The sequence below is a fragment of the Drosophila persimilis genome, unplaced genomic scaffold (genome assembly GCF_003286085.1).
Source record: "Drosophila persimilis strain 14011-0111.01,24,50 unplaced genomic scaffold, DperRS2 tig00000560-arrow-arrow-pilon, whole genome shotgun sequence".
Lineage (NCBI taxonomy): Eukaryota > Metazoa > Arthropoda > Insecta > Diptera > Drosophilidae > Drosophila > Drosophila persimilis.
Window position 1 is genome coordinate 10,207 of NW_020825320.1, and position 24,035 is coordinate 34,241.

A 24,035-nucleotide genomic window follows, 5' to 3' on the forward strand; every position below is an offset into this window, starting at 1 on the left:
GTCGGCATATCTCTAGTTCAAAGGAAACAAAGGACAATGAAGTTAATATATTTTGATAAACTTGAGAATTATAGATTTTTATACAAAATGAAACATAGAGGTGTGTGGTTATTTCAGGGATAATTATATGCAACCAGGTACAAGTGCTTATCATACGAATCATGTTGGGGCATGGCGCAGGTTTCTTTTCCCAAAGAATTCTCTGGATAATGTCCAACACTCGTTCAGTGTCCTGGGATGGATGCGACGCGCCTCTGCTGTGCCATTGTCCGGGATAATTGCCAATTGACCAAATGGAGAGTTCCGGCCCCGGTTCCTGCTCCTGATTCTGAAGCTGAACCCAAGAAACGTTAAAAGTAAATGGAAATGCAATTTTATTTATGGTTATGCACAAAATTTTTTTCTTCTTAGTCCGCGTCGATCTTATGTGAATTTATTTTGATTTTACAGAATAGCGCTATGATTGCTATGCTATGATTTAAATTTATATTTTTGGCCCATTCGTTGCCAATAAAAATAATTAGATATCTTTGTGTATTCTAGTATCAAAATATAATCATTTTTAGTATCAAAATATAATCATTCTTAGTATCAAAATATAGAGTAAATAATGCAATGACTTCATTCGCTTCTTCATTCATCGACCAAAAATGTGCAACTATTGGATTGCGAATAGTTTTTAATTTCCGATATCTTTTCATGTCTTGTGGCATCCATGTCACTGCCCGGGAAACGTAGTGTCCTGCCCAGCCGATTGTCGAGCCGTGTAGCATGTGGTGATATCAGCCGCCTAGAAAAGTTAAAATTTAAACAAACTTTACCACCACAACACCATTTATGCTTACACTGTGTTCGATGTACCGCAAACCGAAAGCAAACGTAAACCTCTGTGTACCAGCGCAGTCGCTGAACCTGAGCTCCGTTGTGATCGACGTAGAGATGGCAAAATCAACTGAAATATTTCAAATGGTCCAAATTTTGATTTTTTTTTTTTTATTTTTTTTCACTTTTTGCTTTTTGTATAAAAAAAATAATCACTTTATGCTTAAACCTAATGGAAGAAAAACCGAAATAAATATTCCTCAAAATTTAGAATTTTTAAAATTTTATTTTTTTGTGTTTTACTCCGCACGTTCCGGACTATACTGATATTTTTCCAGTATTCTCACACGACATCGAATTTGACATCTGGGGTTTTGTGGGGCATGGATTGCTTGCTTGTAAATAATATGAAACAATACAATATGGATCAACTAATGCCAAAGAAGTGGGTTAACTCGAAAAATTTGACCACCATTCTGGTCTACCCGATGGAGTCCCTCGTGGATACGGTGGTGGAAGCGGATGTGCTCTGAGCTCTTTAAGAAACTTGAAGCGACTCCGATGCCAGTAAGGATCTGGTAATGCCCCGGCTTTTAATATAATTTACAGGTGAATTCTCACAGATAGGGGCTATGGGAATATTTTTCCAATCTTATTTTACTTTATCAATGATCTTTTAACTTTACTGATAATAGAAATAGGCACACCCTTTCTTCCAGTAATTAATGAGAGTATAGGGGAACAGTCCCCTATATGGTATATTATTATACATTTTTATCATCATTAATGTGTGCTCTGTGGCCCAGTAATGAATAAGTGCACTAGCCCTGGTTCTTGATAACATAACCGAATCTTATCATACAATGAAATGTGGTCGGGGCTATGTTTTCGGTACACACCGGTGGAAGTGCGAATACACTATCCCCGTGAGGCCGGCTGGAACAGGTCCTGGCACGGTCATGTCTCTGCCAGGATGCTGGCGAATGGTAGTCGGGCGGAGAGAAGAAAACTCTCAGTGAAATTACCCCAATCCAAGGAGACACTGTTATATGCCGAGGGATGCATGGCCGGGGGGTGCCCGGTTTCCTGTTTTCGTCGGTTATATTCGTTTGGTGTCAGTAGGATCCAACTATCAATTAAGACAAAGTCATGCTTCGCAAATCAATTTAGCGTCGATCGTTGTCGGTGCATACGTATACACAACATCCATTCTTCAGAACTACAGCGGTGAAATTTTTCGTTTTCGCTTGTCACCATTGCTGTTCGTTGCTATTCTTGTGTGGTTTTCGTATACGCACCAGCCAAGCGACGATCTACCCTAAATTTGTCGGGTATATTGGTTTTCACCTCGTTTGGTGAGTCAATATTTTTCGTTGTGAAAAAGGTAGCCCCAATTTATGTGATTTCAAAATTAAATCGGTAAACTTTGTAATAGTGATAATCGGAGCCTGGCTGAATAATTAATAAATATAAGTTTTTGATCCGCCGTGCAGTCTTCTTGGTCGTCAAAGCGCCAGGAGGCTGATATAGAGTCCTTGTTCATGTCACTATTCCTCGCCACTGGGGCCGCTGATAACACACCATCCCCGCTGTCTATGGCGGGTATGCTATAGGCTATGTCAATGTCGAAGTGTCCATAGCTGGACAAGAGGCTCACTTTGAGTCATTTGCCACCGAACGTTTGATGCTGTGACTTCTGCTTTCGATCTGGAAAAAGTTAAAGAATGATCAGGGGATCTGCTAATCCTCCTTACAAAGTTAATTTAATGCGTGATCGGGTCATAGTCCATGGCACGGCACATGTGTAATCATATTTGGGAATGCCAGAAATTCTTCAGTTACAAAGGTTCAGGGTTAACTGGTCCGAAAAGCGGGGGAAGAATATTGTTCAGCCACAGACATGTATTTAATGAATATTAGGAATATACAGTTCAATCTCATACACAAATACTCATAAATAACATTGTTCATGTCATTTCATGTAACTGAATATGACGACACGAAAAATACATTAGCAACTAAGAATAGACAATAGCACTTGTAAACTCGAACCCACCAAAAGGGATCAAGCAATAAACTATCTATTTTATTGCTGCCAAGTACCTAAGTAAATACACTGAAATATAACCCCAGCACAGAGTAAGTGTACCCAATATAAAAATACACTCACAAGGAGCCTGTGCGGTCCTTCCCATAGAATAAGAATTCCACTGTTAGCTATATAAGGAGATGCATTTGTTCAATAAAGTCAGTATCAGAAACAGTACCATAGCTGCCTGTCACTCATCTTCCATCGCAATCAACAGAGGCTGTCGCTGTGTCTTCAGATCCTCACTTGCGCACCGTAGGATACCCTCTCCGCAGTCCAACTGGTTCAAGTTCTAGTTGCGACGACCAAACTGTAGACGGTTTATGTACCGTATGCAACCCAGCTTCCTACACACACACACATACACATTAACATTTGGTGACCCCCGACCTTGGTCATCCTTTCAAACTGTATAACAAAGCTACAGTGAAAGGATTCAATCTGGACATCAGATTGAAGCAGTCAACAGGACATCTTCAATAAAAATTTGGCATCAGGCCATACACTTACGGTAGCATCTCCTACCAATAAGTATCACTTTGGCAAATCTGACATATTCAGGTTATCAGCCAACAGAAAAACAGCTATATAATTCAATTACCACCGAGGCAATCAATTTTTGTTTTTCGTGCGTTCCATAGATTGGAAACAGCACAAATCCCTCCATCCAACACATCACCTGTACTATTACCTTTCTGACCAACAACGGTTGCGATTCGGAGCGTATCCAGCTGCAAAGCAAATAAAACACTCCCAACGGGTCAAAAAGTAATAAGTACAAACAGATAGAATGGATACACATATGGAGGCAGAAGCTGCCGCTACAATGGCAATGAATGTGCAACAAGAGATTGGTGAGGAAATATCGAGGTGCATTCGGAACTTTAAAAAAGATCCCCAAGAACGAAAGCAAACGGCCTCTTATTTTCAAGCCAAAATATCAGCACTCGAAAATGCGTGGAATCGCTTCAACAAAAACGACTCCAAACTTCGCGATACAGACAAAACAGATGAATACGTAAAATTCCGTGAAGACGTACGTACAACCTGTAAGCAACACATTACGATCTTTACCGAATGCCTGGATAAGCTATCACAGACTACTAGTGCTCGTGGGGAACGTCAAATCGTCTTTAAAGAAAAGCATGAGAATCCTCCAGTAGATCCCAGAGAAAGCGGTCTGATCCAGCAGCCCTCAAAGGATTACAGCAAACTGCTTTCACTATGTCGCCGACAAAAGGCCATAGTAGAGTCCGTTAAACGCAATCTGGAACAACTTTCAGAGGCGGACGGACGCACATCAAATGATTTGATAAAATCACTATGGACTCAAGCACAGGAAGTCCACTTCACAATTCATGAGGAATATGAGGATCCAGTGGAAGGAGGGTATGATATGGAATCCTACCTAACACTGGAAAGTAAGGTCCAAAGAGCATTGGCAAAATCAGCCACACCAAACACGGATAACGTGCATCTTCCACGCATCAGCATCCCAAAGTTTGATGGGGATCTATTAAAATGGACCCAGTTCTTCGATCTGTTCTCATGCATGGTGCATGAGACCAACATGCCTACGGTGAAAAAGATGTGGTATCTTAAAACCACCGTTACCGGCGAGGCAGAAAGATTGATTCGACATATCGATCTAAAGGAAGAAAATTATGAAGCCGCTTGGGAAATACTAGTTGACGCATACAACAATCCCAGAGATGTTTCGAACACGGTACTGAACCGCTTCCTCAATCACCAAACAATTAATGACGATCCAAAGTCATTAAAAGAATTATATATAACAACCATAGAATCCCTTGCATCACTAAAGGGATTGGGCATCAATATATCTACATGGGATCCGATATTGATTGCCATTATCAGAAACAAACTGGATGTAACAAATAAGGCCTTGTATGAGCAATCATTGGGAAGTTCAAAGAACATTCAGGCGCTGGATACGATGCTTCAGTTTTTGGAGCAAAGAATTCGGGTTCTAGTAACCAGTAAGAAGCCACCAGCATCAAGGAAAGAGCCAAAAGGCACGACATGTGCATCAGCAAACACAGGGAGAACGCGAGCACCCTTATGCACATTCTGCAAAAAAGCAAGCCATTGGCTCTACGGATGCGAAGAATTTCGCTCCAAATCTCCATCAGAACGACTAAATTGGGTACAAAAACAAAAAATGTGCGTTAATTGTTTTAGAACAAATCACAAAACAAACGCATGCCCTGGTCGAAACTGCTTCAAGTGTGACAAGAAGCACAACACGATGCTACATTTGGAAACAGCATCAGGCGCAGCTACAGAATCAAGAGGCCCGAAGGTTGGTGCAGCAAGTAACAATAGTTACAATCTTTTGGCCACAGCAAAGGTGGCAGTAGAAGCCAACAACGGGCAGGTTGCTAATTTCAGAGCACTGCTAGATTCAGGATCACAGATAAACTTGATCTCTGAACGAATGGCATCAATGTTGTCACTCAAACTAAAAGACACAACATTACGGATCGAAGGAATTGGAGGTCAATCAAAGACCAGCAGAGCACGAGTAAATGTGCTCATGAAATCCCTTCACAATGGTTTTAAGCAAAGAATTGAAGCTTTCGTATTACCACAGATAATAGCTGATCGACCCGCTCAGGCACTCGATTCAGATAGCTTAAACATACCAAGCAAGATCTCACTGGCAGATCCAAACTTCCATAAGCCAGGCAAAATCGACATGCTAATCGGAGCCGAGCATTACTACTCGCTGCTGCTACCAGATCAACAGCAGCTAAGGACAGGAGGCCCGTTGCTACAAAACACGAAACTGGGATGGATTGTGGCAGGAAAAGTCAAATCTGCCCACAACTCCTCACCCATTTGTGCCACGGGAGTAAACGAGCTCATGGAAAGATTCTGGACTCTGGACAATCTAGAGACGGAAGACAAACCACGCACTCCAGTGGAAGCACGCTGTGAAGCTCATTTTATAGAAAATCTTCAGACAGCTTCAGACGGCCGTTTTATTGTAAAGCTCCCATTTTCCGAACACCCTTCAGCCCTGGGGGAGTCTTTGGAAACCGCAACAAAAAGATTCCTAGCGCTGGAGCGGCGAAGCTCAACAGAAACTTGGAAGAGTTATGTGGACTTCATGGAAGAGTATGAACGACTAGGACATATGAAGATTGTCCCAGCATCAAAAGTTCCCAAAAGGCACTACTTCATTCCACATCATTGTGTACTCAAACCTGAGAGCACCACCACAAAGCTTCGGGTAGTATTCGATGCATCATGCAAGTCAACAAGCGGGAAATCCTTGAACGACATTCTGCAGGCTGGACCCACCGTTCAGAGCGAACTTATGTCCATTCTGCTACGATTTCGAATTCATAAGTACGTATTCACAGCGGACATAGAAAAGATGTACCGGCAAGTTGATAGTCTGGAGAAACAATCCATCCGAAGAGATCAGGTACTATCGCCTGAAAACAGTAACATATGGAACAACAGCTGCTCCGTTCCTAGCAACGAAATTTCTGGATCATTTGGCAATACAATACAAAGACAGACTACCAGTAGGATCAACAACATTAAAAACAGATTTCTATGTTGACGACTGTCTAACTGGAGCAAACACGATTCCAGAAGCAATTCATGTTCGACAAGAACTAAATAAGATATTGCTACCGTCCGGTTTCAAATTGCGCAAGTGGTGCTCCAACAATGAGCAACTTCTCCAAGGAATCCCCAAAGAGGATATTGTAACCGATGTAAAACTAGGAGAGACACTAGAGCACTACAGCGTGAAAACTCTGGGTCTCATCTGGATGCCGAAGAAGGATACATTGTGTGGACGAACACAGAAAAGCCAGGCTACACGCATCACCAAACGGGTGGTATGTTCCGAACTGGCCCAAATCTTTGACCCACTAGGACTCTTTGCACCGGTGGTAGTAAAGGCAAAAATCTTCATGCAACAACTTTGGGAGCTCAAACTGGATTGGGATGACGAATTACCATTACAACACCAAATCGAATGGAAAGAATACCGGGACGACTTACAAACATTGAACAAAATGCAAATTCCCCGGCATATCTACGATGGTAAAATTCCAGTTACCCAAGAACTCCATACGTTTGTAGATGCATCAGAACGAGCATATGGCGCAGCTGTATATGTACGCGCTACATACAAAAACAACCAAGTGTCAGTAAGACTGCTCTGTTCGAAATCACGTGTGGCGCCGACAGCCAAACAATCGCTACCACGGTTAGAACTTTGTGCTGCAGTCCTCGGTGCCGAGCTCACAAACCGAGTCCGACAGGATCTGCACATGGACATTAACACGGTTTCAGGATGGTTTTGGAGTGATTCTACCGTTGTGTTATCCTGGATAATCGCATCGTCATCAACATACCATACCTTTGTGGCAAATCGAATAGCCAAAATCCAGGCATTAACAAACCAGTCACAATGGCGTCACGTGTCATCGGCCAACAACGCAGCCGATGTCCTGTCGAGAGGAATCGCAGCAAGCAGACTGGCAGATCACAATCTGTGGTTATATGGACCATTATTCCTGCACGGATCTCGAGACAACTGGACGAAGGCACCCAACATAGAACCCAGCAATCTTGAGAGAAAAGCTAAACATGTAAGCTTGCCAATCACACCCAGCGCACTTGGGGATGAATTATATACTTGCAGACATAGCAACTCGTTTCACAAGCTGCAACGCATTGTGGCATATATGTTACGCTTCTGCTACAAAACCAACAGAGCGAACACCACGACGCTCTGCGCAGAAGAACTGACTCACGCCCGCACTATAATCCTGCGAACCATACAACAAGTCGAGTTTACAGCAGAGCTAAAACAGTTCCAACGATATAAGACTGTGGATAAAAAGAGCTCGATCATATCGTTATCTCCCTTCCTAGGAGACGATGAGCTCATCCGAGTTGGTGGTAGACTTGAAGAAGCTCTACTTCCATACAACGCAAAACACCCAGTCTTGCTGCCTTACAATGACCCAATCGTCAAAATGATTTTGCGGGAGCTACATGAGGAGAACATGCATTGTGGTGCTCAAGCATTAAGGGCAATCGCAAGACAACAATATTGGATTATCAATGACAAGACAATGGCTAGAAGCATCATCCACAGCTGTGTTAGATGCACCAAAGCTAGGCCAAAGCTGATGCACCAAATCATGGGCAATCTCCCAGCACAACGAGTCACACAAGCACGCCCGTTTCTTAATGCAGGCGTCGACTACTGTGGACCAATCTCGATCCACCATAAGATCCGAGGCAAAAGACCAGATAAGGCGTACATCGCCGTGTTCTGCTGCTTTTCCACAAAGGCAGTACACCTGGAGCTGGTAAGCGACCTGACCACAGATGCATTCTTGGCCGCCCTGCGTCGATTCTTAAGCAGACGTGGGAAGTGCCAAACTATTCATTGCGACAATGCAACGAACTTTGTGGGTGCAAACAATCAGCTTAAAGAATTAGAAGACTCTATATTCAGCTCAAAGGCAAGTGCTCTGATCACGAATCATTGCAACAAAAAGCAAGTGGATTTTAAATTCATTCCTCCCAGGGCTCCATCGTTTGGCGGTCTCTGGGAAGCGGCGGTAAAATCAGCAAAAAAGCTGTTGATAACAACCACCAACACAGCCTCATTGACATTTGAAGAACTAAACACAGTAATAATCGAAATTGAAGCAATTCTCAATTCTCGACCCATCACTCCAATGTCAAATGATCCCACTGATACAACAGCGCTCACCCCAGGACACTTCCTGATTGGTGAACCATTAACAACGCCTCCTGACGTCAATACTGATCATCAAGGAAGAACATTGGTCAAGCGCTGGGAATTGGTATCGCGCCTAAAGCATTCATTCTGGAAACAATGGTCTACAGAATACCTCCAAGAATTGCAAGCTCGGCATAAATGGAAGACCGCTTCACCAAACGTACCTGAAGGATTATTAGTTTTGGTTAAGGAAGACAACCTTCCTGTAATGAAGTGGCCAATGGGTCGCATCATTAAGACATATCCTGGACAGGACAACCACGTACGAGTGGTTGACGTTAAGACAGCATCTGGCGTATACAAGCGCCCGATCACTCGTCTAGCGCCGCTCTTTCCAGAAGATGTGGCAGTCAAACGTTCCCACAACATGATCAGTGACACCACGGGGATTGATGAGCCACCCACACAGCGAACAACAAAAATTTCACCTACATTAACGTCAACATTAGTGGTGCTGTTGCTCATGCTTCCATTAACATTGTCACAGTCAATAAATGTGACACAATTCGCAAACAAGCCTGGAATATTTTATGAGAAACTTGGAACATCAAGAATAGCAACGTCTGAGTGGACCATGATCTTATACTATGACTTGGACCCATATTGTAAGGATATGCAGCTAATGTCTGCTGGAATTTCAGAGTTACGATACATGTGCCCTGAATTAAAAAATGTTCCTGCATGTAACTCCATAGTTCAACACTTTCAACATGTGCATAACGAGCTACAAGCAGGAAGCGTTTTAATGAAAACCTCTCGAAAACGCAGATCGCCGCTGGACATCATAGGAAACGTAGCAAGCAGCCTTTTTGGTGTTCTCGACGCAAAATACGCAGAAGAGATGACTCAAGTAATTGAGAAAGTGAAAACCAATGAAGACTTTCTACTACATCTGCTCCAAAACCAAACATCAATTGTCGACGCGACAATAATCGTAGTCAGAAAAGACAAGGTAACAACTGATAATCGCCTAAAAATTTTGGAACAGCATATGGCTACTATCAACCGAGAAAGAGGGTCATATCACAGCGATCATCTGACTCAAGCGTACTTAGGACTAATAGCACAATTAACCCTGCTCACAACAACTCTCCAACGAATGCAGTCCGACATATCTGATGTCCTAATCGGTATTCATCATCGGAGAATAAGCTCCACGCTGGTGTCTCCCGAGCAACTAATAGACCAACTAGACCAGATACGGGATCATTTGCCACAAGATCAAATGCTGCCGGTCACAACGAAGGAGGTGATTCAGCTATACAGAATCATGACGCTACCGCTGGTTTCAAAAGCTCAGTTCGAAGTTTTCAGCATCATCCCAATTCCGTTTTGGGATTCAACAAGCTGGAGTCTATTTGACCTCAGAACCACCATAATAACGGTGAACATCCACCGAGACCAGTTCATGGGCACTACCCAAGAGGAATTCCGACGTTGTCTTAAAGTACACAACGACCATCAGACGATCTTCAATGTGGACAATCGCTGTGAGTTTCAACTGTTTAACAATAAAACAGAAACACTGTGTCAGGTAACACACACAAAGGCTGACACGGTGTGGCTAAAAACTCAGCATCCAAATAATTGGATCTTCGCAACGCATTCTACAACCAAACTTCAAGCAGTATGCAACGGAGTTCCGTCAACCATAACACTGGAAGGAACTGGTCTACTCTCCATGTCCCCTGGTTGCACTGCTCGCAATACTGAAGTAAGCATCAGCATCTTCAGCACCACAATCAGCGAAGTAAAATCGACTTACACTCGGTTTGATGACGTGAGCCCACCGGAGACATCACCCTCGCCACCAATGTGGCAACTGAAGAACCAGACATCAGACTTTCTTCAAGAACTTGATGATCTACGCCAGCAACTATCAACCATCAATCATCAGGAGCTGCCACACCATCTCACCACCGTGCAGCACCATCAACTCGCTGCTTACGCAACCCTAGCAATATTAATTTTATTGATCATTGCCTTCATTTTCCGGGAGAAATATCAACTATGGAAACCAAGGCCATCAAATCCCGATCCAGCCATGTCATCACCCCCTATACCCCCTGCACGCCGGTTTGCGGTCGACTTGAGCGATGGTTGAACACCAGTTCAACGGCCGGGAGAATGTTCAGCCACAGACATGTATTTAATGAATATTAGGAATATACAGTTCAATCTCATACACAAATACTCATAAATAAAATTGTTCATGTCATTTCATGTAACTGAATATGACGACACGAAAAATACATTAGCAACTAAGAATAGACAATAGCACTTGTAAACTCGAACCCACCAAAAGGGATCAAGCAATAAACTATCTATTTTATTGCTGCCAAGTACCTAAGTAAATACACTGAAATATAACCCCCGCACAGAGTAAGTGTACCCAATCTAAAAATACACTCACAAGGAGCCTGTGCGGTCCTTCCCATAGAATAAGAATTCCACTGTTAGCTATATAAGGAGATGCATTTGTTCAATAAAGTCAGTATCAGAAACAGTACCATTGCTGCCTGTCACTCATCTTCCATCGCAATCAACAGAGGCTGTCGCTCTGTCTTCAGATCCTCACTTGCGCACCGTAGGATACCCTCTCCGCAGTCCAACTGGTTCAAGTTCTAGTTGCGACGACCAAACTGTAGACGGTTTATGTACCGTATGCAACCCAGCTTCCTACACACACACACATACACATTAACAAATATTTTCTGGGGGCCGACAATCGAGCTCCTCTTCGCTGCTCCTTACCTCTAGATCCATTCCCGAGTCGTTGAACAGCTGAGCGTGCTTTATTTAGCTTCATCGTGTCGACCTATTGAACAGATACGTCTGCAAGATGCGCGTCATGATTTTCCTTTAGTCCAGCTGTTTTCGTAATCAAAAGAGTATATCACATTTCTAAGGCAGTGAATCGATTTCTTTGAAATTTATGATTTTGAATCGTTTCTACAATATTTACATTTTGCTAATGGTAACGGCTACGGCTACTGTCCCCACTCGTTCCAAATGGGGGGCTGCAAGGCCCTTTCATTCAAATTCAAAATCCGCCTGCTGTGAAATTGCAGTGAAACAAGGTATGTTCGAATGTTCACCAAGGTATTGTCTGTTTTTTCCCATGAAAATTACTGCTCATTTTTTTCGTTGCAGGGGAGAGCAGCAGTGTGACCGTCTAACCCTCCGAAATACCGCAAATATACCGATGAAAAACCAAACTTATCCCATTTAAGCGCCATTTATTTAAACAATATAACAACTTGAGTTAAACCACTAACCACACTGTATGGTTAGTGTTTAATCCGCGGAAAATAATACTGTTTGTAAATTATTTTTGTAGATCCATCCTATCCTTCCCCTTTACTTGCAAAAAAACCACGATATCTTCCACCATCTATGCTGAACTACTTCAGTGGAGTTTATTTTAGTACAAGCTGGTCGATAATGGGTTAATCGTTCTCTGTCCAATCATATTCCTCGATTTTGACCGACACCCCTAAACACATAATTTTATCTGATTGATGAATAACTTTTCTACAAGATTGGCCAATTTTGAGGACGCCTTTCTATTGTATTGTTTATAAAATAATATTTAAGCAAAAAAGGTTAAAGCATAAAACGTAAATGAGCATAAAGTGAAACGTAAGTGAAATGTTACGCTTATTTACTTTAATTAGTATTAAAACTCTGTTTTCCAAGCTGATTTAAATCATTACTAATTCAATTTACTATTTCAAATAGAGACTGTTTCGGTAATATGTACTTGTAAAAACAATAATAAAATCTAAAATATGAATGCTTCAATGCTAAAAGAGATCTTAGTTGGTAAACATTCCCCGAATGTAAACAAAGTTCGGTTAAAATTCTCGACCAACGTCGTAAAAAGTCGCTCGATTTCTCGCTCCCCCCGCCGTCTAGCAAGGTGTATAGATCGCTCTCATCCTCCCACTCCCACTCTTCCTCGCTATATTCCTCCCACTCGTCCGCGCTGACTTCATATGACATTTTATAGTGGATAATCAAATACGGTTTATCAAGGTCAGTCATCTAAAACAAAGTACGGAAGCACAAATTGAGACTTTAGGGATGTCAAAAAATTGTCAAAAACCAGTCAACGCAAAGTTTACAAAAAACTGAAACAAGCAATCCATGCCCCCAAAAACCCCAAATGTCAAATTCGATGTCGCTGGAAAAATATCAGTATAGTTCGGAGCGTCCGTCCACACAAAAATAAAATTTAAAATTTTTAGAAATATTTATTTTGGATTAATTTATTCAAATAAGTTTAAGCATAAAGTGATTCGTTTTTTATACCCGGTACTCGAAGAGTATAGGGGTATATTAGATTTGTGGTGAAAATGGATGTGTGTAACGTCCAGAAGGAATCGTTTCCGACCCCATAAATTATATATATTCTAGACGTGGGAAGTGCCAAACTATTCATTGCGACAATGCAACGAACTTTGTGGGTGCAAACAATCAGCTTAAAGAATTAGAAGACTCTATATTCAGCTCAAAGGCAAGTGCTCTGATCACGAATCATTGCAACAAAAAGCAAGTGGATTTTAAATTCATTCCTCCCAGGGCTCCATCGTTTGGCGGTCTCTGGGAAGCGGCGGTAAAATCAGCAAAAAAGCTGTTGATAACAACCACCAACACAGCCTCATTGACATTTGAAGAACTAAACACAGTAATAATCGAAATTGAAGCAATTCTCAATTCTCGACCCATCACTCCAATGTCAAATGATCCCACTGATACAACAGCGCTCACCCCAGGACACTTCCTGATTGGTGAACCATTAACAACGCCTCCTGACGTCAATACTGATCATCAAGGAAGAACATTGGTCAAGCGCTGGGAATTGGTATCGCGCCTAAAGCATTCATTCTGGAAACAATGTTCTACAGAATACCTCCAAGAATTGCAAGCTCGGCATAAATGGAAGACCGCTTCACCAAACGTACCTGAAGGATTATTAGTTTTGGTTAAGGAAGACAACCTTCCTGTAATGAAGTGGCCAATGGGTCGCATCATTAAGACATATCCTGGACAGGACAACCACGTACGAGTGGTTGACGTTAAGACAGCATCTGGCGTATACAAGCGCCCGATCACTCGTCTAGCGCCGCTCTTTCCAGAAGATGTGGCAGTCAAACGTTCCCACAACATGATCAGTGACACCACGGGGATTGATGAGCCACCCACACAGCGAACAACAAAAATTTCACCTACATTAACGTCAACATTAGTGGTGCTGTTGCTCATGCTTCCATTAACATTGTCACAGTCAATAAATGTGACACAATTCGCAAACAAGCCTGGAATATTTTATGAGAAACTTGGAACATCAAGAATAGCAACGTCTGAGTGGACCATGATCTTATACTATGACTTGGACCCATATTGTAAGGATATGCAGCTAATGTCTGCTGGAATTTCAGAGTTACGATACATGTGCCCTGAATTAAAAAATGTTCCGGCATGTAACTCCATAGTTCAACACTTTCAACATGTGCATAACGAGCTACAAGCAGGAAGCGTTTTAATGAAAACCTCTCGAAAACGCAGATCGCCGCTGGACATCATAGGAAACGTAGCAAGCAGCCTTTTTGGTGTTCTCGACGCAAAATACGCAGAAGAGATGACTCAAGTAATTGAGAAAGTGAAAACCAATGAAGACTTTCTACTACATCTGCTCCAAAACCAAACATCAATTGTCGACGCGACAATAATCGTAGTCAGAAAAGACAAGGTAACAACTGATAATCGCCTAAAAATTTTGGAACAGCATATGGCTACTATCAACCGAGAAAGAGGGTCATATCACAGCGATCATCTGACTCAAGCGTACTTAGGACTAATAGCACAATTAACCCTGCTCACAACAACTCTCCAACGAATGCAGTCCGACATATCTGATGTCCTAATCGGTATTCATCATCGGAGAATAAGCTCCACGCTGGTGTCTCCCGAGCAACTAATAGACCAACTAGACCAGATACGGGATCATTTGCCACAAGATCAAATGCTGCCGGTCACAACGAAGGAGGTGATTCAGCTATACAGAATCATGCGAGCCGAAGGAACCCCGACTGCAAAACACGTCATCTTCAAACTGACGCTACCGCTGGTTTCAAAAGCTCAGTTCGAAGTTTTCAGCATCATCCCAATTCCGTTTTGGGATTCAACAAGCTGGAGTCTATTTGACCTCAGAACCACCATAATAACGGTGAACATCCACCGAGACCAGTTCATGGGCACTACCCAAGAGGAATTCCGACGTTGTCTTAAAGTACACAACGAGGAGTTCATCTGCTTTGACCATCAGACGATCTTCAATGTGGACAATCGCTGTGAGTTTCAACTGTTTAACAATAAAACAGAAACACTGTGTCAGGTAACACACACAAAGGCTGACACGGTGTGGCTAAAAACTCAGCATCCAAATAATTGGATCTTCGCAACGCATTCTACAACCAAACTTCAAGCAGTATGCAACGGAGTTCCGTCAACCATAACACTGGAAGGAACTGGTCTACTCTCCATGTCCCCTGGTTGCACTGCTCGCAATACTGAAGTAAGCATCAGCATCTTCAGCACCACAATCAGCGAAGTAAAATCGACTTACACTCGGTTTGATGACGTGAGCCCACCGGAGACATCACCCTCGCCACCAATGTGGCAACTGAAGAACCAGACATCAGACTTTCTTCAAGAACTTGATGATCTACGCCAGCAACTATCAACCATCAATCATCAGGAGCTGCCACACCATCTCACCACCGTGCAGCACCATCAACTCGCTGCTTACGCAACCCTAGCAATATTAATTTTATTGATCATTGCCTTCATTTTCCGGGAGAAATATCAACTATGGAAACCAAGGCCATCAAATCCCGATCCAGCCATGTCATCACCCCCTATACCCCCTGCACGCCGGTTTGCGGTCGACTTGAGCGATGGTTGAACACCAGTTCAACGGCCGGGAGAATGTTCAGCCACAGACATGTATTTAATGAATATTAGGAATATACAGTTCAATCTCATACACAAATACTCATAAATAAAATTGTTCATGTCATTTCATGTAACTGAATATGACGACACGAAAAATACATTAGCAACTAAGAATAGACAATAGCACTTGTAAACTCGAACCCACCAAAAGGGATCAAGCAATAAACTATCTATTTTATTGCTGCCAAGTACCTAAGTAAATACACTGAAATATAACCCCCGCACAGAGTAAGTGTACCCAATCTAAAAATACACTCACAAGGAGCCTGTGCGGTCCTTCCCATAGAATAAGAATTCCACTGTTAGCTATATAAGGAGATGCATTTGTTCAATAAAGTCAGTATCAGAAACAGTACCATAGCTGCCTGTCACTCATCTTCCATCGCAATCAACAGAGGCTGTCGCTCTGTCTTCAGATCCTCACTTGCGCACCGTAGGATACCCTCTCCGCAGTCCAACTGGTTCAAGTTCTAGTTGCGACGACCAAACTGTAGACGGTTTATGTACCGTATGCAACCCAGCTTCCTACACACACACACATACACATTAACAAATATTTTCTGGGGGCCGACAATCGAGCTCCTCTTCGCTGCTCCTTACCTCTAGATCCATTCCCGAGTCGTTGAACAGCTGAGCGTGCTTTATTTAGCTTCATCGTGTCGACCTATTGAACAGATACGTCTGCAAGATGCGCGTCATGATTTTCCTTTAGTCCAGCTGTTTTCGTAATCAAAAGAGTATATCACATTTCTAAGGCAGTGAATCGATTTCTTTGAAATTTATGATTTTGAATCGTTTCTACAATATTTACATTTTGCTAATGGTAACGGCTACGGCTACTGTCCCCACTCGTTCCAAATGGGGGGCTGCAAGGCCCTTTCATTCAAATTCAAAATCCGCCTGCTGTGAAATTGCAGTGAAACAAGGTATGTTCGAATGTTCACCAAGGTATTGTCTGTTTTTTCCCATGAAAATTACTGCTCATTTTTTTCGTTGCAGGGGAGAGCAGCAGTGTGACCGTCTAACCCTCCGAAATACCGCAAATATACCGATGAAAAACCAAACTTATCCCATTTAAGCGCCATTTATTTAAACAATATAACAACTTGAGTTAAACCACTAACCACACTGTATGGTTAGTGTTTAATCCGCGGAAAATAATACTGTTTGTAAATTATTTTTGTAGATCCATCCTATCCTTCCCCTTTACTTGCAAAAAAAACCACGATATCTTCCACCATCTATGCTGAACTACTTCAGTGGAGTTTATTTTAGTACAAGCTGGTCGATAATGGGTTAATCGTTCTCTGTCCAATCATATTCCTCGATTTTGACCGACACCCCTAAACACATAATTTTATCTGATTGATGAATAACTTTTCTACAAGATTGGCCAATTTTGAGGACGCCTTTCTATTGTATTGTTTATAAAATAATATTTAAGCAAAAAAGGTTAAAGCATAAAACGTAAATGAGCATAAAGTGAAACGTAAGTGAAATGTTACGCTTATTTACTTTAATTAGTATTAAAACTCTGTTTTCCAAGCTGATTTAAATCATTACTAATTCAATTTACTATTTCAAATAGAGACTGTTTCGGTAATATGTACTTGTAAAAACAATAATAAAATCTAAAATATGAATGCTTCAATGCTAAAAGAGATCTTAGTTGGTAAACATTCCCCGAATGTAAACAAAGTTCGGTTAAAATTCTCGACCAACGTCGTAAAAAGTCGCTCGATTTCTCGCTCCCCCCGCCGTCTAGCAAGGTGTATAGATCGCTCTCATCCTCCCACTCCCACTCTTCCTCGCTATATTCCTCCCACTCGTCCGCGCTGACTTCATATGACATTTTATAGTGGATAATCAAATACGGTTTATCAAGGTCACTCATCTAAAACAAAGTACGGAAGCACAAATTGAGACTTTAGGGATGTCAAAAAATTGTCAAAAACCAGTCAACGCAAAGTTTACAAAAAACTGAAACAAGCAATCCATGCCCCCAAAAACCCCAAATGTCAAATTCGATGTCGCTGGAAAAATATCAGTATAGTTCGGAGCGTCCGGAGTTAAACACACAAAAATAAAATTTAAAATTTTTAGAAATATTTATTTTGGATTAATTTATTCAAATAAGTTTAAGCATAAAGTGATTCGTTTTTTATACCCGGTACTCGAAGAGTATAGGGGTATATTAGATTTGTGGTGAAAATGGATGTGTGTAACGTCCAGAAGGAATCGTTTCCGACCCCATAAATTATATATATTCTTGATCAGCATCAATAGCAGAGTCGATTGAGCCATGTCTGTCTGTCCGTCCGTCCGTCTGTCCGTCTGTCCGTCTGTCCGTCCCCTTCAGCGCCTAATGCTCAGAGACTATAAGAGCTAGAGCAACGATGTTTTGGATCCAGACTTCTGTGATATGTCACTGCTCCAAAAATATTTCAAAACTTTGCCCCGCCCACTTCCGCCCCCACAAAGAGCGAAAATCTGTGGCATCCACAATTTTAAAGATACGAGAAAACTAAAAACGCAGAATCGTAGAAGATGACTATATCTTCTAGAGTGCAAAATCTGAACCAGATCGTATAATTATTACAGCCAGAATCAAGAAAACAATTTCACTCTTTCTCGCTCTGTCTCTCTCTAACACACAGGTTTCATGGTCGGTTTTGCCAATTGCAAAATATGAGTTCAAGGATCTCAGAACCTATAAGAGCCAGAGCAACCAAATTTGGTATCCACACTCCTGTGATATCGGACCTTGATAGTTTCGTGTCAAAATTGCGCCACACCCCCTTCCGCCTCCGCAAAGGACGAAAATCTGTGGCGTCCACAAATCTCTGAGACTATTAAGGCTAGAGCAGCCAAATTTGGTATCCACACTCCTGTTAGATCTCACTATAAAACGTATATCTCGAAATTTCGTCCCACCCCCTTCCGCCCCCACAAAGGACGAAAATCTGTGGCATCCACAATTTTGAAGATACGAGAAAACTAAAAAAGCACAATCATAGAGAATGACCATATCTATGAGATTGCTGAATCTGGATCAGATCGGATCATTTGTATAGCCAAAAGGAGCAAAACAATTGGCAGTGGCTACGCAGCTATGCGTTCGCCCTCTCTATCTCCCTCTCTCTCTATCTCTCTGCCCTGAAAAAAATAAAAACAACCCCCGGCAATGCAAGCCCTAACTGCTGGCAGGCGATGTCTTCTTCTTTGTTTTACGCTCAACGTTCTGACCAATACCCCTTTACCCGATGCCCCTCTCTCTTCAAACAAGCGCACCGCGGTGTCTGCTTGTCCATGTCTCAGTTCAATCACCCCCTCCCACATTAACAAATCAATCTGTCCATTTGCCTACAAAGAGACTAAATAGAGAGAGACACACAGCATGCCCAGCAATATCACTTGTACAAAGAGGAAGAGCAAGAGCAATGAACATAAATATGTAAATAAATAAATAAATAAATAAACATTATATAGTATGTGTATATGCAGCTGTTTGAATGAGCCGTTATGGTTAGGGAGTGGAAGGGGGACCAGCGAATGCAAGTGTGAAACTCATATATGTAAATGCCTATAGAAAGAATGAGAATTGTCTGTAAAAAAAACCGCGAAATCTAAACACCAGGGGCTCTCTCACTCTTTCCGCAAATCAAAAAGAGGGAGAGAGCATCACCCAGGCCCAGGCAATTGGTAAACAATTTGTTAACCGTTACAGTAAGGGAGGGGGACACGAAAATGTTTTTACTCCAAATATGCGTATGGAAGAAATGAGAAAAAAGCCGCTCCATTTTTTTGCGTTATTTGAGTTATTCTCTCAGTTCTCTGTCCCACACAGACAAGTGTTCTCTCAATAGAGCAAATATCCATACATACAAAAGCTGAAAATGTCAAACAATGTGACGTCATCACCACAGCTGCTCTCTTTCAGCGATTATCATACGGCACCTCATTGGTGAATTCACTTTCTATGTCTATTTGGAAAACATGAATTCAATTGTCCGTTTGTTCCGCAAGCTTCTCTGCCCCACTCAGAAAAGAGTTCTCCCAACTGTCTGTTCACATCCTTACACATTTACATATGGATGCAAGTGTCTTTATTAACAAGATGACGTCATCACCACACTTGCTGTCTTTCGGCGATTATCATACGCCACCTTATTCGTGCATTCACCATGTAAGAGTCTTTCCGCATGCTTTGACTGCGTTCTCTCTTTTTTGAGTGACTCACTCGTAAAAAGACCGCGAAATCTCAATAGGCTGTGTTTTGGTGGGACCAGTTGATATCGAGCCAGGCAGAGCGATAGAGACTTTTTTCCGATTACTGATTTCGAATTAAACCCATTCAAACTAGTTTAGCTTTTAACTTATTAAATAAAAGTAGTGCTTGCTTATTAAGGTATAGGGCCTTAGTTTTTCTGCGCCGATCGTTAGTTAGAAACTAATAACAGTTGCTAACTTTCGTCGTTGCTTCGCGCGCTTTTCGGTGCCTCTGCTGGCGTCACTGGAGGCTGAGGCCGGACGTCGCTGCCTGCATAGCGGCTGAGGACGGACGTCGCTGCTGCGCTCGCCAGGGGACGTCGCTGCCACCGATTGCTGACGCTTTGGGAAGTTAAAAGTTAATTTACATTAATTATATATTATATATATGTATATTATATATTATATATATATTTTATATATATTATATATTATATATATATAATTATAGTTTTATAATATATATAGTTAAATATCCGCAACTCGATTTTAAGTTTTTTAACAAAGACTTTTATTTTACAACTTAAATATCTTTATGTCACAAGATTTAAATGAATTCCCCGACTTGACTTTCGGTCTGCTTGTCTCAAACGGAACTGATCTCTCTGCTGCTGGCTAGTTTCCATGAGCCCTTCTCTTGGAACTCCCGACTCTGGCTTCGGGCGTTGCTTTCCTCGGCTGCATCTTCGTGTCGGTGGCGTACGTGCCTGGATCGATATTTGGGGATGCGTCGGCTTTGATGAAAGGCATCCACTGCTGGCGATCGGTGTTGCATTACATGACGGAGCTAGGAATGTGATACTCCTTGGTTTTATGTCTAGCTTTGATTGGTCCTCACGAGTGGCGTGATTCTAAAGAATCGATTTCTCGAGAGTGGCGTGATTCTAATGTTGCTGAAACAATGTGGTCCATTGTTTATATTATGGGGGGCCCTAGCTTGGAGTATGGGAAGAAACAGTTATTGATTCTTGAGTGGGGTCCTGTTACTTGTGTGGATGGGGTGGATGAATTGTACATAAACATAATGTGTATGGGATGTGGGGAATTATGGATATGTCACTCCCCCAACGTTTGTTATTAGCCTGTCCCTAGGCGATTACCCTCGGGTATAGTGACGGGGTGTCAAGTGCGGTGGCTGAGGTTGGTTCCTCTTCTGCTTCTATTATAGGGTTTATACATTTAACCGTGACTCTTTTAGAAGTTTTCGTAAATTTAACAGCTACATAACTTAGTAGTACTAATATAATTATGACAAATGAAATTAGTAGACTTATTTGTAATAGGTTACTATATGTGGTGTATTGCATAATTATTTCATTAGTTTGGACATACGACAGTGGTTTTATTTTAGTTATGTTGTTGTTGACATAAACATTCTGGGCAAAATCTAACATTGTGTTTGATATTGTAAATTCATTTAATTGGATTGAACAGTTGTAGATTTTTATAATGGTATTTCCTTCCGCTATGATTTCTTGGTTTACACAATTCTGATTTAGCGTTGTTTTTGGAAGATTCCACGTGATTAGTATATTGGGTTCAATAAAGTTTATTTGAAAGTTTTGAAATGTTTTGGAATATGGACATTTAGTGGGAGTTTGCATTAAAATTCCTTTTATACAATTGTCATTGGTTTTCAATCTAGTTTCTTTAAATTCAGCGTAATTCTGAATATCTAGGAGTTTCGTGCTTGATTTAATAGCTTTGGTTATATTGTTAGAATTAATGATTTCTAAATAGGCTTTTTGGAATGGAGGAAAATCTGTTTCGTTATGAAAATATAATGCGCTCTTTTTGGTGCATAGATATTCCTTTATTATATCCTTCGCTAAGGTGTTAGTCATTTCCTTATACGTGATCTTGATGATTAGCTTGTGAAAATAACGAATTGTTTCTACCTTATCTTCATTGCCTTTTATTAGCTCAATTTGCCGATTGTAATAGTTAATTGGTCTTTCCGTGATAGCAATGTGATTTAGATTGTCTTCCTGTGCGCTATGTACAGTTGCACCAACGCTATTGGAAGCTTCTCCCAGGAGATTTTCATTAATCTTTACCCTTGATAAGGCATCAGCTACATGATTTTCTTTGCCTGGTAGATATTTCATTTTAAAATCAAACTCATTCAGTTTTATTTTCCACCTTTGTAATTTCATATTTGGCTCCTTGAGGTTGTTCAACCAAATCAAGGGTTTATGATCGCTTTGTATCTCGAATGTTCTACCGAACAGGTATGAACGGAAATACTTGGTTGCCCATACGATCGCTAATAATTCCTTTTCGATGGCTGAATAGTTTATTTCATGTTCATTTAGGGTTCTGCTAGCGTAGCAGATCGGTTTGTGTTCTTGTGACAAAACCGCTCCCAATGCTATGTTACTAGCGTCGGTTGTTACCGTGAACATTTTGTCAAAGTCTGGGAACGCAAGGATAGGGTCTGAGGTGATGAGTACTTTTAGTCTCTCAAATGCCTCGACGTACCTTTCTTCCTTGGGGTCTATGACAGCTCCTTTCTTTAGTTTGAGTGTCATGGGTTTTGCTATGTTTGCAAAATTAGGAATGAATTTCCTGTAGAACCCGCACAGACCTAAGAATGACTTTATTTGTTTAGTCGTTTCTGGTATTGGAAATTTGACAATGGCAGAGATTTTGCCTGGATTTGGTACTATTCCTTCAGTAGTGACTACATGACCTAGGAATTCAGTTTCCTTTTTCATGAATTCACATTTATCCATTTGTAGCTTCAAGTTGGCGTCTCTCAACTTTCCAAATACTCTCCTTAGTGACAACAAGTGTTCTTCCAATGAAGTGGAAAATATAATGATGTCATCTAAGTATACAAAGCAATCTTTGAAGATTAACTCTTCTAGCAGATTGTTCATACATCTTTGGAAGGTAGCTGGGGCAGTGGTTAGCCCAAAGGGCATACGAGTGAACTCGTAATGTCCATGCTTAGTGGAGAACGCAGTTTTGGGGATTGAGCTAGGTTCCATGGGTATTTGATGGAAACCTTTTGCTAAATCGATTGTCGTAAAATACTGACATTTACCTAGTTTGTCTAGGATTTCATCCATTCTTGGAGTTGGGAATTTGTCCTTAACTGTTATTTCATTTAGACTTCTATAGTCTACTACCATTCGATATTTTTGCTTTCCTGAAGCATCTATCTTCTTCGGAATCATAGATATGGGCGAGCAGTAAGGAGAATTCGACTTTCGAATTATTCCCTGCCTGATCATATCTTTGATTTGCTGGTTTACCTCCTGATCATGTATCTGGGCATATTTGTATGGTCGTCTGTAGACCGGGTCTTCATGTTGAGTTTTGATCTCGTGCTTGATTGTACTTGTGAAAGTCAAATTGTCACCTTCTCTGTACTGCACATCCTTAAACTCATATAAGACCTTCTTTAACTCTTCCCTCTCTTCGTCGTTTAAGTGTTCCAATCTTAATTGATTACATTCCCTTAATTCACTGTCTAGAGCGGAAGCGAAGTATTGATCTCCCTCTGGAGATGGGTCAAGGCACTTAGGTGCGATCTTCTCTTCTTTTGTAGAGGGATCAGTGCACTTCTGTGCGGTCTTGCCGGCTTCAATAGCTTCTCCACTCTGAATGATTGGGTACGACCTAGCTGCTAGTGTTACAGTGTCATTTCTGTAATCGATGACGGCTTTACTTGCCATCAAGTATTCTCTTCCTAATAAAATATCATAATTTTCGGAAAAGTTATGTATGTAGAACTTTTGTTCGGACGGACATGTTTTGTTCGCATTCCTCATTATACTCTTAGTTAAACGGACAGGTCCATTGATGGTATGGACCGTAAGGTTATCGTCTTTTATCTCGGAATCTGTGTAATTTTCTTTCATGATGTTGATCGATGATCCCGAGTCAGCGATACACCTTAATATTCTTTTATTAATGGTAATGTTTATATAGGGTCCTCCTCGGTTTCTTCCGAGGCGGCTTGATGAAAATTTACGTCCATCTTCGTTTGGCCACTCTGGCTCTCCCTCCCTCTTTTAGTAG

The 24,035-nt window shown here is 41.4% G+C and overlaps 1 long non-coding RNA gene across 1 annotated transcript; it reads right to left on the minus strand.

Annotated features, from left to right (window-relative positions):
- Positions 1 to 529: 529 nt before the first annotated feature.
- On the minus strand, positions 530 to 954 carry LOC113566118. The gene is made up of 2 exons (XR_003408948.1): positions 846 to 954; positions 530 to 790 (listed from the first exon to the last, which is right to left on the minus strand). It is a non-coding gene; the product is annotated as an uncharacterized LOC113566118 (long non-coding RNA).
- Between the last annotated feature and the right edge of the window lie 23,081 nt (positions 955 to 24,035).